Source organism: Mastigoproctus giganteus, chromosome 12 (assembly GCF_048544385.1).
Source record: "Mastigoproctus giganteus isolate SK-2022 chromosome 12, ASM4854438v1, whole genome shotgun sequence".
NCBI classification, from domain to species: domain Eukaryota; kingdom Metazoa; phylum Arthropoda; class Arachnida; order Uropygi; family Thelyphonidae; genus Mastigoproctus; species Mastigoproctus giganteus.
The window spans coordinates 108,425,467-108,442,246 of NC_143586.1; the positions used below are offsets into that span (position 1 = coordinate 108,425,467).

Consider the following 16,780-nt stretch of genomic DNA (forward strand, 5'->3'; position numbering starts at 1 on the left):
TTTTCAAAAAGGTTTCTGTTTATTTGCATTTCTTAATGAATTGGGTATGCTGATCAGAATATGACCTTAGAATGTTTGCATATGGAGTAATACTATATCAGATTTGTTAACAAATGTTTATTTGCTGTACTGAACAGGTACACAAGTTATACAAGTTGTGAACAAGTTAAAAAAAAAAAATCACAAAATCAAAAGTAGGGTTAATTTAAAAAAAATTCCTTAAAAATGTACATTGAACAACTTTGTCTTTTTGGTCAGCCTGATTATCCCAAACCAAGAAACTGATAGTTTCTTGGTTGAGAGTAATCAGATCTTTATCCTACCTTCCTTGGTACTTCTTTGCCACCGACTGTATGCCCTGTTAGAATATTTCCCCGTGCTTTTCATTAACATATCCTATTTTCTTAAAACATTCAAATGAGAATACAAGTAATGAAGATTGCTTGACATTCTGCATCCCATTTTTTTTATAAATTTCAATAAACTTGTCAACTAGTTTTTTGTAATTTTCACTCCTAATGTTACCAAGAAAGCCATTTACTACAAGCTTAAACAATTTCCAGGCATTTCACTTACCACTGTCTTCCAGCTCTTGTGAAGTCAATAGCTCCTTTACTTGTGGACCAATAAATGTGCCAACTTGCACTTTTGCATTAAAAAAAATTTGGAAATATAGGTTGCATGTATACTTGAAAGTGTCATCCTGAGGATCCAATGCTTTGGCAAATTATTTGACCTGTCCCAGCTTCATATGGAGTAGCAGAGGCAAGACTTTCTTAGAATGAAGGGATTGTTTACTTCGTTCTATGCAGCAGGTTGCAACTCAATTCTGGTAGTTCATTCTTTTCCTCTATAGTGCTGATCTACTGCCCAGCAGTCCCAGGGGTAGAGAAAGCAAGGGAACTTAGTGAAACCACCCTATTTGAAGTTCCATAAACATCCCCTGGTCATACTTGTAATTGATCTTCACTAATATGTGCTTACATTTCCATAGTCTTCTTTAATATGAACAGACCACACAATAGGAATCAATGAGTGTATTGTCTAATCACAAAGCAAGTTTTTGAACTTTTACTGCAATTATGTGAAAATACGCCACTGTTCTGGATTGTGAGTGACCAATACCATTTTCTCCATAAAGACCAAAAAAAAATCAAAACAACAGATCGGAAAGAAACATGCATATGTCTAAAAACATTCATATGTGACTTGTCTCTTTGTGTACATGGAAGTACTGCAGCTGGGATCCAAGTTCCAATCTTTTAAGCAAACTGTCAGAAGATTTGTATTGATATGATTCGACCAAAATCTCTCACTAAGTCATCCAAGTCTTGCTGATTAGGGATGCAGCGTTTTAACTAAAACAGGCTTCTGAGATGAAATCACAGTTAACCTCTTCCAGATTCATCATCCAATTCTGAAGACTCTTCTCTGCAAAATGGATTGGAAATTGGCAGGTCTTCATTGTTTGGCATAAGAGCAGTAGAAAATGGTAATGTTGGGATACACTTCAGCAGGAATCTGATAAGCCGAATTTGGCATATCCATCATACAAAAGTAGTAGTTGACATGATGGTTTGTGGGCACTTTCCGTATTTGAGGTACATCAAAAGGCATACATAACTACTACAAAACCATCTTTCTTATGACATTTTGCCACTAATGAAGTTATGCTTCATCTGCTTCAGAGCTATATGGTATGCACACTAGTTAGTTAATGTATGTAGGGCAGAGATGCGCTATAGTTGTTGTTGTTATTTGGTTTTTAGGAGCATTAGCAACTAAGGCCATATTGCTCCGGAGATATGCAGTGGTCATTCCCTGACCTTTCCGCATCCTCCGTATTTGGTGGTCACGGGCTCGAACCCTGGTCTAATCAAGAAGCGTGTGCTACGAGGCTGCCGCTCCTGCCCATCTGGCTGCGCTATAGTGGGCTCGTGAGAGCACATTGTTATTTATTTTGAAAATTTGCGAGTCCATTATTGAAATGATCATTTATTTTATCCCGAATTCAGTTATTAGCATTAGCATTAGTAGAGACATATGATGCAAGAAAGAAAGCTTATGCAGCATCAGTCGAAAAAAAAAAAAAAACCCACTCCCATTTCACTCCTCCGTTTGTTCGAAATACCTGTACAGCTGAGCCTTAAATTTATTTAGGCTATCAACTTCCACAACAAGAGATGGAAGTCCCACCAACCAACTACCCGCTGGCTAAAGGCAAATTTCCACACATCTATCCTACATCTGTCTTTCCTCAATTTGAATTTATGCCCTCTCAGGTGATTATTTTGAGCAAGAGGAAGAATCCCATCAGGATTGAGCATGCTCAAACCATTCAAGGCTATATACACCTCTATCAGATCACCTCGCCGGTGCTTAGTCCCCAGACACTGTAATTTGCAAAACTTAAGCCTTTCTTCATAACAGCAACCCTTTGTTCCATTCACTAATCTTGTTCCCTCTCTGTACTCATTCTAGCAGCTCTACATCCTTCTTGAAATGAGGACTCCAGACCTGTATACAGTACTGAAGGTGTGGCCTGACCATTGCCTTATACAAGGGAATAATCACCTCCTTATCCCTGCTAGAAAAATTCCTGTATATCATTGACAAGACACTAGGAGCTACCCTTATAGATCGTCTGCACTGCTCAGAAAACTTGATATCTGCTTGCACAATTACCCTCAGGTTCTTTTCGTTTTCTACCACTGTCAGTGTAGTACCACAGAGTTGATACGTTACTCTGGGGTTACTGTTTCCCATATGTAGTACTTTACATTTGTCAATGTTAAACTTCATTTGCCACCTCTCAGCCCATCTGCTCAACCTTTCCAGATCTTGTTGCAGCACCATACTGTCAGTAGTGTCCTTAACAACCCTGCCAACCTTTGTATCGTCTGCAAACTTGGACATTAAGCTTGATATACCATCATCAGCATCATTTATAAATACAGAAAACAACAATGGACCCAACACTGAACCCTGAGGGACTCCACTAGCATTAGCATTAGCATTAGTAGAGGCATTTGATGCAAGAAAGCAAGCTTATGCAGCATCAGCCAAAAAAAAAAAAAAAAAAAAAAACACTTCCACTTCACCCCTCTGTTCGTTCAAAATACCTGTCCAGCTGAGCCTTAAACTTATTTAAGCTATCAACTTCCACGACAAGGGATGGAAGTCAGTTCCACCAACCAACCACCCGTTGGCTAAAAGCAAATTTCCGCACATCTATCCTACATCTCTCTTTCCTCAATTTGAATTTATGTCCTCGCAGGTGATTATTCTGAGCGAGAGGAAGAATCCCATCAGCATTGAGCATGCTCAAACCACTCAAGGCTTTATACACCTCTATCAGATCACCTCGCTGGTGCCTAGTCTCCAGACACTGTAATTTGCAAAACTTCAGCCTTTCTTCGTAAGAGCACCCCTTTGTTCCATTCACTAATCTTGTTGCCCTTCTCTGTACTCGTTCCAGCAGCTCTACATCCTTCTTGAAATGAGGCCTCCAGATCTGTATACAGTACTCTAGGTGTCGCCTGACCATTGCCTTATACAAGGGAATAATCACCTCCTTCTCCCTGCTAGAAAAATTCCTATATATCATTGACAATACACCATGAGCTACTCTTGCAGCCCGTCTGCACTGCTCAGAGAACTTCATATCTGCCTGCACAACCACCCCCAGGTCCCTTTCATTCTCTACCACTGTCAGTGTAGTACCACAGAGTTGATAAGTTGCTCTGGGGTTGCTGTTTCCCAAGTGTAGTACTTTACATTTGTCAATGTTAAACTTCATTTGCCACCTCTCGGCCCATCTGCTCAACCTTTCCAGATCCTGTTGCAGCAGCATAGTGTCAGTAGTGTCCTTGACAACCCTGCCTACCTTTGTATCGTCAGCAAACTTCGACATTAAGCTTAATATACCATCATCAATATCATTTATAAATACAGAAAACAATAATGGACCCAACACTGAGCCCTGAGGGACTCCACTAATAACATTAGTCCACGACGAGCAGTGTCCATTGATTACCACTCTCTGTCTTCTCCCCCTCAGCCACCCCTTTAGCCACAGCAGCAATTTGCCTCCAATGCCACACTGCTCCAATTTGTGCAGCAGTCTTCCATGTGCAACAGTATCAAAAGCCTTTCTAAGATCCAAGTATATAATATCAAAGTTATTCCCTGCATCCAGTTCCTTTGTGACTGCATCATAGTATACAATCAAATTGGTCAGGCAAGAATTCCCCTTAACAAAACCATGCTGTGTCCGAGCTATAACTGAAGTCTTGTCTAAATAATCCTGCAGTGCTTCTTTAACTAGTGCCTCCATTAATTTTCCTGGAACAGAAGTTAAACTCACAGGTCTATAATTACTTGTCAGCCTTTGATCCTCCTTTGTGAATTGGGGTCACATTTGCACATCTCCAGTCTGTGGGTACCACCCCTGAGTCCAAGGAAGCTCTCATAATTATGGCTAAGGGTTTGCTTACTTCCTTTGCTGCCTCCTTTAATATAACTGGATAGATCCCATCCACCCCGGGTGCCTTTCTTGTGTTTATCTTCAACAATTTCTCCTCCACTTTACTCTCAGTTATTACAAGATTCTCTAGCTTACTGCTAGAGTTGAATACACCTCTGGCTTTCCCCTCGCTAAATAACTCCTCATGTGTGAATGTGGATGCAAAATATTCATTTAGTTTGTTAGCTACCTGAGCAGGATCATCAACAGTTGACCCATCGATATCAAGTGGACCAATCTGATTCATCCCCTTCCTTCTAGAGTTTACATAAGTAAAGAACTCTTTGCTGTTTTTCTTTGCATCCCTTGCCAAAGATTTCTCGTAATCTGCCTTCGCCTGCCTAACCTCCTTTGTAACTTGGTTACAGATCAACTTGTATCTATCATAGGCTTCTGTGTCATGTGTTAATTTGTAGGTATCCCATGCATGTTTCTTCTCTGCCATATGCCTCATCAGTTCATCTGACATCCATTTAGGCCTAAACCTTGAACAATATTTCTTAGTTGGTATGTAAAGCCTAGTAGCTTCCAAGATAAGTTCTTTGAATGCTTCCCATTTTGCATTTGCTGTTGGTAACATCATCAGTTGGTCCCACTGTATAGAATTTAAATACTGTCTCAGTCCATCGTAGTCGCCTTTACAAAAGCAATAACCCTTCCCTTTACCCCTAATGGTAGTTACCTCTTTGAGTAAATCCCACTTCAGCACACTGTGATCACTGCCACCTAGTGGTTCCTGTATCTGCAGATTCTTAATGCACGAAGAATCACTATTGATAATCAAATCAAGAGTATTGCTCCCTCTAGTTGCCTCCCGAACATGCTGATTTAGAAAACAATCATCCAATAAATCCACAAAAGCCTTGTTAGTGTGTGAGTGACCAACCCACAAATTCCAGTCAATATCTGGGAAATTAAAATCTCCCATTATAAGACTCTCTGATTTACTGGCCCACTATTTCCCTGTACAGTTTCTTATTATACTCATCAGATTCATTAGGCCTATAGCACACTCCTACTCTCAATTTTGATCTCCCAATGCTTATGTCACACCAAAATAACAACACTAATAACATTACTCCATGATGAGCAGTGTCCATTGATTACCACTCTCTGTCTTCTCCCCCTTAACCACCCTTTTATCCACAGCAGCAATTTGCCTTCAATGCCACACTGCTCGAATTTGTACAGCAGTGTTCCATGTGCAACAGTATCAAAAGCTTTTCTAATATCCAAATATATAATATAAAAGTTATTCCCTGCATCTAGTTCTTTTGTGACTGCATCATAATATCCAATCAAATTGGTCAGGCAAGACTTGCCCTTAACAAAACCATGCTGTGTCCGAGCTATAACTGAAGTCGTATCTAGATGATCCTGCAGGGCTTCTTTAACCAGTGCCTCCATTAATTTTCCTGGAACAGAAGTTAAACTCACAGGTCTATAATTACTTGTGTCAGCCTTTGATCCTCCTTTGTGAATTGGGGTCACATTTGCAAATATTTGGTCTCCAGTCTATTGGTACCTCCCCTGAGTCCAAAGATGCTCTCATAATTATGGCTAAGGGTTTGCTTACTTCCTTTGCTGCCTCCTTTAATATAACTGGATAGATCCCATCCAACCCGGGTGCCTTTTTTATGTTTATCCTCAACAATTTCTCCTCAACTTTCCTCTCAGTTATTACAAAATCATTTAGCTCACTGCCAGAGTTTAACTCACCTCTGTCATTCCCCTCCCTGAATAACTGCTCATGGGTGAATGTAGATGCAAAATACTCATTTAGTTTGTTAGCCACCTGAGCAGGATCATCAACAGTTGAACCATCAATATCCAGTGGACCAATTTGATTCATCCCTTTCCTTCTAGAGTTTACGTAGGTAAAGAACTCTTTTCTGTTTTTCTTTGCATCCTCTGCCAAGGATTTCTCATAATCTGCCTTTGCCTGCCTAATCTGCTTTGTGACTTGGTTCAGACCAGCTTATATCTATCATAGGCTTCAATGTCACCCATTAATTTATATGTATCCCATGCATTTTTCTTCTCTGCCATATGTCTCATTAGTTCATCTGACATCCATTTAGGCCTAAACCTTGAACAATATTTCTTAGTTGGTATGTAAAGCCTAGTAGCTTCCAAGATAAATTCTTTGAATGCTTCCCATTTTGAATTTGCTGTTGGTAACATCATCAGTTGGTCCCACTGTATAGAATTTAAATACTGTCTCAGACCATCATAGTCGCCTTTACGAAAGCAAAAACCCTTCCCTTTCCCCCTGATGATAGTTACCTCTTTGAGTAAATCCCACTTCATCGCACTGTGATCACTGCCACCTAGTGGTTCCTTTATCTGCAGATTCTTAATGCATGAAGAATCACTACTGATAATCAGATCAAGAGTATTACTCCCTCTAGTTGCCTCCCGAACAGGCTGATGTAGAAAACAATCATCCAATAAATCCACAAAAGCCTTGGTAGTGTGTGAGTGACCAAATCACAAATTTCAGTCAATATCTGGGAAATTAAAATCCTCCATTATAATACTTTCTGATTTACTGGCCCACTCTATTTCCCTGTACAGTTTCTTATTATACTCATCAGAGTCATTAGGCCTATAGCACACTCCTACTCTCAATTTTGATCTCCCAATGCTTATGTCACACCAAACTGACTCGACACTGCACTGTCCAGTGATGTCGACTCTCTTCATTTCCTTGGATTTTGTGTGTTTCTTAACTAATAGCATAACCCCTCCTCCCTTCCTGTCTTGTCTATCCTTTCTGTACACATTGTACTCCCGAAATTCCAGTTCTGCATTCCTTATATCTGTGACACCACGTCTCTGATATCCCATCAATATCTGCCTTTGATGCTTTGAGCAATACCTCAAATTCATCAAATTTATTTACCAAACTCCTAGCATTGGTGTACACGCAAGTAAACATGCACCTGTTCCTATTCTTAGCTACCCTAACACAACCCATGTTTACTTGTACCGCAGTAACTCCCAGCAGTCTCTGAAGTACTCTGCAGCTTGTTTTCCAGATTGCTGCTCATTCCAATAGAAGCAGTGCAAGAATCACTTTCACCTCTGCTAGTGACTACCGTTAATTTATTAGTCCTTGTATCCCCCCCCCCCCAAGCTAGCAGTTTTCCGACCCACCTAACACTGCCTCGATAGCATCAGCAATTCTTGCACCCTTTCTATTTAAGTGTATCCCATCCCTGTAGAAGCAGTCTCTCCTGTTAACAAGTACAGATCAGGCTGAAAAAAATTCTACCCCTTGAGCCTTGCACAGTCTTTCCCGAGCCACATTGTTCGACAAAGCTCTCATCATATACTCCCTCCTATCGTGTCTGGGCAGAATTGCAGACACTTTCAAATTCAACCCTAATTCACGGCTTTTTATCAACAGTGACCTGTACTTGTGAAGTAATTCCGCCAGTCTCCTACTCTTAATATCATTAGTGCCAATGTGTACAACAATATCACCTTTTGTGCCCTTAAAAGGTGATATCCGCTCTACATGTCATCAACCTTTGTCCCTGGCAGACATACCCTTGTCCTCTTCCACCTATCCTTTCTATATACCGTGTTCCCTGTTTCCCTGACAATAGTCACCAACAACTACTAGTTCCTGTGGGACCAGCGCATTCTGCCTTGGGGGTTGCCGCTGTGTTGTGTGATGATCTAATGCAAGCTCTGGTGTTGATGTGGGCAGCTGAGAACTTGATGGGCCCCTCAATTTAGATCCTTTGAGGGCATGTACCCTGTCCTTCAATCTCTCATATAGGCCCATAACAACGCTGAGTTGTCGCCTGATTTCCTTACAATTCTTACATCGCGCGCACACGCACACAGAAAGACATCCTCCATAGCAATATGTCCTGTACCCTATTGCTCCACAAACATCAAGCATGCAGTGCATTTTGAAAGGCTGTGATTCAGAGGGCAACTGCCCCCCCTCAATTCTCCCCTGAGCCACAACACCCCCATTAGCTTGAGCCTTTTGCTTTGCTGCTCTGGCGTGAGTCATGATTTCAATTTAATTTCAGTAAAATTTCAATTTCAGTACAAAACAGTGCAGTACAGTTATTGAGTATCCAGAGCCAGAACTATGGTGGGGCGAGCGGGGCCCCATCCCCAGCATTTTAATGGTGCAGTTGACCAGTTATGTGTTTTATAATTACTTCATTTTTGATTTAATTACGGTCAGACCTTTGTTTAATAAACTTCTTTATAGTGAATTTTTTTGAATTTCCCTTGGTAATTACATATAAAATGGTTTCCGTAGAATGAAGAAAATTTCCATATAACGAACGGATTACGAGAGACTTCACTTTGTATGCATTGTTCCCATCTCTGGTCTTGAGGCAGTTAGAAAGCGCGAATTAAGTGTTAAAGTGATTACAGTTCCATAATGTTAGTGGTTCCCATAAAACCTATCATGCAGCCACCTATTACACCTATCGAGAAGTCGCGCTAATCAATATGCTTTCCATAGCCAGTCAGAAGATTAAATAATAGTAGCAGTAGTAGTGGCACTTGATACAAGAAAGCAAGTATATGAGCTTATGCAGCATTAGCCAAAAAAATCACACCATTCCCTCCAAATGCCTGTCCAATTCCTCCTTAAATTTATTTAACCTATCAACTTCCACGACAGATGGAAGTTTGTTCCAGCAATTAACCACCCGCTGGCTAAAGGCAAATTTCCGCATATCTATTCTACATCTATTCTGCAATTCTGCCCAGACACGATATGAGGGAGTATATGATGAGAGCCCTGTCAATCAATTCGGCCCTGGAAAGATTGTGCAAGGCTCAAGGGGTAAAATTTTTTTCAGCCTGGTCTGTACTTGTTAACAAGGGAGACTGCTTCTACAGGGATGGGATACACTTAAATAGAAAGGGTGCAAGAATGTTTGCTGATGCTATCGAGGTAGTGTTAGGTGGGTCGTAAAACTGCTAGATTGATGGGATAAAAGGACTAATAGATTAACAGTAGCCACTGGCAGAGGTGAAAGTGATTCTTGCACTGCTTCTATTGGAATCAGCAGCAGCTTGGAAAATAAGATGCAGGATATTTCAGAGACTGCTTGGAGTCATTGGGGTACAAGTAAACACATGGGTTGTGTTAAGGTAGCTAAGAAAAAGAAGAGGTGCATGTATACTTGCGTGTACACCTATGTTAGGAGTTTGGTAAATAAATTTGATGAATTTTAGGTATTGCTCAAAACATCAAAGACAGATATTGTTGGGATATCAGAGACGTGGTGTCACACAGATATAAGGAATGCAAAACTGGAATTTGGGGAGTACAACTTCTACAGAAAGGATAGACAGGATAGGAAGTAAGGAGGGGTTATGCTATTAGTTAAGAAACACATAAAATCCAAGGAAGTGAAGCCAGATGACATTGCTGGACAGTGCAGTGTCGAGTCAGTTTGGTGTGACATAAGCATTGGGAGATCAAAACTGAGAGTAGGAGTGTGCTGTAGGCCTAATGACTCTGATGAGTATAATAAGAAACTGTACAGGGAAATAGAGTGGGCCAGTAAATTAGAGAGTCTTATAATGGGGGATTTTAATTTCCCAGATATTGACTGGAATTTGTGGGTTGGTCACTCACACACTAGCAAGGCTTTTGTGGATTTATTGGATGATTGTTTTCTAAATCAGCATGTTCGGGAGGCAACTAGAGGGAGCAATACTCTTGATTTGATTATCAATAGTGATTCTTCGTGCATTAAGAATCTGCAGATACAGGAACCACTAGGTGGCAGTGATCACAGTGTGCTGAAGTGGGATTTACTCAAGGAGGTAACTACCATCAGGGGTAAAGGGAAGGGTTATTGCTTTCGTAAAGGCGACTGCGATGGTCTGAGACAGTATTTAAATTCTATACAGTGGGACCAACTGATGATGTTACCAACAGCAAATTTAAAATGGGAAGCATTCAAAGAATTTATCTTGGAAGCTACTAGGCTTTACATACCAACTAAGAAATATTGTTCAAGGATCAGGCCTAAATGGATGTCAGATGAACTAATGAGACATATGGCAGAGAAGAAAAATGCATGGGATACATATAAATTAACATGTGACACACAAGCCTATGATAGATATAAGTTGATCTGTAACCAAGTTACAAAGGAGGTTAGGCAGGAGAACGCAGATTACGAGAAATCTTTGGCGAGGGATGCAAAGAAAAACAGCAAGGAGTTCTTTACTTATGTAAACTCTAGAAGGAAGGGGATGAATCAGATTGGTCCACTTGATATCGATGGTTCAACTGTTCATGATCCTGCTCAGGTGGCTAACAAACTAAATCAATATTTTGCATCTACATTTAGACATGAGGAGTTATTCAGGAAGGGGAATGGCAGAGGTGAGTTAAACTCTGGCAGTGAGCTAGATGAGCTTGTAATAATTGAGAGTAAAGGGGAGGAGAAATTGTTTAAGATAAACACAAGAAAGGCACCTGGGGTGGATGGGATCTATCCAGTTATATTAAAACAGGCAGCAAAGGAAGTAAGCAATCCGTTAGCCATAATTATGAGAGCTTCCTTGGACTCAGGGGAGGTACCCACAGATTGAATATGTGCAAATGTAACCCCAATTCACAAAGGAGGATCAAAGGCTGATACAAGTAATTATAGACCTGTGAGTTTAACTTCTGTTCCAGGAAAATTAATGGAGCCACTGGTTAAAGAAGCACTGCAGGATCATCTTGACAAGAATTCGGTTATAACTCAGACACAGCATGGTTTTGTTAAGGGAAGGTCTTACCTGACCAATTTGATTGGATACTATGATGTAGTCACAAAAGAATTGGATGCAGGGAATAACTTTGATATTATATATTTGGATCTTAGAAAGGCTTTTGATACTGTTGCACATGGAAGACTGCTGCACAAATTGGAGCAGTGTGGTATTGGTGGCAAATGTTGCTATGGATAAAGGGATGGTTGAGTGGCAGAAGATAGAGAGTGGTAATTAATGGACACTGCTCATTGTGGACTAATGTTATTAGTGGAGTCCCTCAGGGTTCAGTGTTGGGTCCATTGTTGTTTTCTGTATTTATAAATAATATTGATGATGGTATATCAAGCTTAATGTCCAAGTTTGCAGACGATACAAAGGTTGGCAGGGTTGTTAAGGACGCTACTGACGCTATGCTGCTGCAACAGGATCTAGAAAGGTTGAGCAGATGGGCTGAGAGGTGACAAATGAAGTTTAACATTGACAAATGTAAAGTACTACATATGGGAAACAGCAAACCCAGAGCAATGTATCAACTCTGTGGTACTACACTGACAGTGGTAGACAATGAGAAGGACCTGGGGGTAATTGTGCAGGCAGATATGAAATTCTCTGAGCAGTGCAGATGGGCTGCAAGAGTAGCTCATGGTGTCTTATCAATGATATACAAGAATTTTTCTAGCAGGGATAGGGAGGTGATTATTCCCTTGTATAAGGCAATGGTCAGGCCACACCTTGAGTACTGTATACAGGTCTGGAGGCCTCATTTCAAGAATGATGTAGAGCTGCTGGAACGAGTACAGAGAAGGGTAACAAGGTTAGTGAACGGAACGAAGGGTTGCTCTTATGAACAAAGGCTTAAGTTTTACAAATTATAGTGTCTGGTGACTAGGCACCGGCGAGGTGATCTGATAGAGGTGTACAAAGCCTTGAATGGTTTGAGCATGCTCAATGCTGATGGGATACTGCCTCTTGCTCAGAATAATCACCTGAGAGGGCATAAATTCAAATTGAGGAAAGACAGATGTAGGATAGATGTGCGGAAATTTGCCTTTAACCAGCGGGTAGTTGGTTGGTGGAAGAGACTTCCATCCCTTGTTGTGGAAGTTGATAGCCTAAACAAATTTAAGGCTCAGCTGGACAGGTATTTCAAACGAATGGAGGGGTGAAGTGGAAGGGTTTTTTTTTTTTTTTTTTGGCTGATGCTGCATAAGCTTGCTTTTTTGCATCATATGCCTTTACTAATGCTAATCTGTCTTTTCTTAATTTGAATTTATGCCCCCTTAGGTTCATAATCTGAACAAGTGGAAGGATCCCATCAGAATTCAGCGTGCTCAACCCATTCAAGGCCTTATACACCTCAATCAGATCACCGCGCAGGTGCCTAGTCTCCAGCCACTGCAATTTGCAGAACTTAAGCCTCTCTTGGTAAGAGGATCCCTTCATTCCCCTCACCAATCTTGTTGCCCTTCTCTGTTCACGCTCAATCATATCTACATCCTTCCTAAAATGAGGCCTCCAGACCTGTACACAGTACTCAAGGCCTGGCCTGGCCTGACCATTGCCTTATACATAGGGACAATCACCTCCTTTTCCCTGCTAGCAAAATTCCTGTATATCTTTGACAAAACCTCATGACCTGCCCTGGCAGTGTGTCTGCATTGCTCAGAAAACTTCATACCTGACTGCACAATTACTCCCAGGTCTTTTTCATTTTCTACCACCTTAAGTGTAGTACTACACAGTTGGTACGTTTCTCTGGGGTTACTTCTACCCATATGCAGTACTTTGCATTTGTCAAGGTTAAACTTCAGTTGCCACTTCTTAGCTCATCTGCCCAAATTTTCTATATCCTGTTGCAGTAGCACACTGCCATTACTGTCATTAACAACCCTGCCAACCTTTGTATCATCTGCAAACTTCGACACTAAGCCTGATATAACTTCATCAATATCATTGATAAATATACAAAACAACAGTGAACGCAACACCGAACCCTGTGGGACTCCACTAATAACATTAGTCCACGAAGAGCAGCACCCATTGATTACCACCCTCTGTCTTCTCCCACCGAACCATCCTTTTATCCATTGTAGCAACTTACCCTTAATACCATTCTGCTCCAATTTGTACAATAGTCTTCCATGCGCAGTAGTGTCAAAACCTTTCCTGAAATCCAAATATATGATATCAAAATTATTTTTTGCCTCCAGTTCCATCATAATATCCTATCAGATTTGTCAGCCAATACTTTCCCTTAACAAACCCATGCTGTGTTGGAATTATTACTGCAGTCTTGTCTAGATGATCCTGCAATGCATGTTTAACCAGTGACTCCATTATTTTACCCGGAACAGAAGTTAAACTAACTGGTCTGTAATTACTCGTGTCACCCTTCGATCCCCCCCCTTTGTAAATTGGGGATACATTTGCACATCTCTGGTCCGTGGGGACCTCCCTTGAGTCCAACAATGCTCTCATAATTATGTCTAAGGGTTTGCTTAGTTGCTTTGCTGTCTCCTTTAATATAACTGGATAGATCCCATCCAACCCCAGGTACCTTTCTTATGTTTAAATTCAACAATTTCTCCTCCACTTTTCTCTTAGTTATTACAAAATCATTAAGCACCTGCTACAATTTGGTAACCTTCTGCCATTTTCAAACCTTAATAACTCCTCATGTGTGAATGTAGATGCAAAATACTCATTCAGTTTGTTTGCTATCTGAGCAGGATCATCAACAGTCGAACCATCGGTATCAAGTGGATAAATCAGATTCATCCCCTTCTTTTTAGTGTTTATATAAGTAAATAAATCCTTGCTGTTTTTCTTAGCATCCTTTAAGGGCGCCTTCGTAGCCAGGTGGGAAGGAGCAGCAGTGCGTAGCACACACTTCTTGATTAGACCGGGGTTCAAGCCCCTCACCACCAAATACGGAGGATGCAGAAAGGTCAGGGAATGACCACTGCATATTCCCGGAGCAATATGGCCTTAATTGCTAATGCTCCTAAAAACCAAATAATAAAGATTTCATGTAATCTGCCTTTGCCTGCCTAACCTTCTTTGTGACCTGATTACAGACTAGCTTATGTCTGCCATAGCCTTCTGAGTTGCTTGATAATTTATATGCATCCCATGCATTTTTCTTCTCTGTCACAAGTCTTATTAGTTCATATGATAACCATTTAGGCCTAAACCTTGAACACTATTTCTTACTAGGTATGAAACTTTTAGTAGCTTCCACGATTAATTCTTTGAATGCTTCCCACTTAGAATTTAATGTTGGGAACATCATCAGTTGATCCCACTGTACAGAATTTAAAAACTGTCTGAGACCACTGTACTTTACGGAATCAAAAGCCGTTTCCTTTTCCCCTGATGGTAATTATATCTTTAAGTAAATCCTACATCAGTACACTGTGATCACTGCCACCTAGTGGTTCCTTTATCTGCACCAGGGGCTCATATCTGGTGAGTATGGGCTTGGCACACCCAGGGTCCTAAGCTGGATATCATCATTCTTCTCTTTCTTGGTGATTCCCTTCTACTCTCTCTCTCTCTCTCTCTCTCTCTCTCTCTCTCTCTCTCTCTCTCTCTCTCTCTCTCTCTCTCTCTCTCGGAGTAATTCAGAATTTTTTTTTTTTTTTTTTTTGGCTGGTGCTGGTGCAGCATAAGCCTCAGGCTTCCTTGCACCTTATGGCTAATAATAATAATAATAAAAAATTCTTAATACATGAATGATCACTGCTGATAACCAGATCAATTATCAGCAGAGTAATATCAAGAAGAGTATTACCCTCTCTGGTTGCCTCTCGAACATGCTGCTGCAGAAAACAATCATCCAATAAATCCACAAAAGTCTTACTAGTGTGTGAGTGACCAACCCACAAGTTCCAGTCAATATCTGGGAAGTTAAAATCCCCCATTATAAGACATTCTGATTTACTAGCCTGCTCTATTTCTCTGTACAATTGTTTATTGTACTCATTCGAGTCTTTAGGCCTATAACACACTCCTACTCTTATTTTTGCTTTCGCAGTGCTTATGTCACACCAAACTGACTCAACAGTGCACTGTTCATCTATATCAACTGGATGCACTTCTTTTGATTTTATGTTTTTCTTAATTAACAGCATGAAATAGGCATATACCTGACACAGATAATTGCCTCTGGTCAACCTGTGTTGTGATTCGCCTTTACTCCGAAAAGCAGTCACCTGTTTTTCAGAGAAGTGAGTGATCCACGCCTTTCAGTAAATTTTTCTTGTCTAAGTTTACATGGTCACAGTAGCTGAATATCTAAGTGATTCCAACTGTTTGGACAGTATTCAAAGAATTAGTGACAGTAGCAACGTCGAATGGGGGGGGGGATTAGGGCAACTAAGATATTAAATAAACTTTGCCAAGAAGAATTGTTGGCATATTTTGAAACTGCATTGAGGCCTTCATTGTGAAGAAAATATTCCAAAATATAATCGCATACAAGTAATAATAATAATTTTAAAAAAACCTGTATGCATTATATCTCCAATCTTCAAAAAACCGATGCCACAGTGCCATTTAAAGGTTGATTGCTGAAGAACCTGATGTCGAAATTGTAAAGATCGGTCATGTGTTCAGGCCCCGATGGGCAGCTTATAGCTTGCAGATGGCAATTGCAGTTTGGAGGAATTATCCCTCTTTGTGCAAACAATTTGAATCAGAAGTTAAATATTACAGATTATTAAGCAGACTTTTAAATCTGGAATTTCTTAACAATTTAGCACTAATGATTGCTATCTTGCAGAAACTCTTTTACTTTTCGGAAGTTTTACAAAGTCGCAGCATCCCTATAGTAAAAGCAGATAAATTATTCAAACTATCAATGCTACTGCTAATTTGAAAAATTCTGAAGGAAATTATGAAGCTAAAACTGAGAGCATGTTGAAATTGAAAGAATTTGAAAGTAAGAACACATTTAAAAAATTACCTCATGACAAGTTATTAAAGTGCACTGTTTTATTCCTCAAAGTATTGGTTATTTATGCAGCAGAGTAATTTTAAATTAAATAAAGAAAATCATGATATAATTGACAATGAGGATTTGAAAGAAATTTTAAACATATGCTACTGGAATCGTGGAATATGGAAGAACCGTAGTCTCTGTGACAAGAGCCGTGGCATGAAAAACAAATAAGAAATTTAAGTTTTTTAATAAAATATGAAATAATAATTAATGAGTTTAGAGATTTTGTTGAAGACAGTTTATCTTTAAAATTGAGTCAAATTCCCTTTTCAATTAAAAAAGCCAGAAATATCTTCGAAACCATTGCGATTAGCAGTGCTGAAGCTGAACGAGATATCAAATGAGTAATATTGTAACAATAAAAAGAACATCTTTGACAATTAAACACATTACAGATGTGATGACCATACATTTAAATGGAAAATCATTGCTTCAATTTGATCCAATTCGTACGTCAAATCTTTCCTCAGTAATCATCGCTCAGCTAT

The 16,780-nt window shown here is 40.0% G+C and overlaps 1 protein-coding gene across 1 annotated transcript in view; it reads left to right on the forward strand.

Annotated features, from left to right (window-relative positions):
- LOC150077329 (proton-coupled zinc antiporter SLC30A1-like) overlaps positions 1-16,780 on the forward strand; it is a 214,786-nt gene that overhangs the window by 102,050 nt on the left and 95,956 nt on the right. The window lies entirely within an intron of this gene.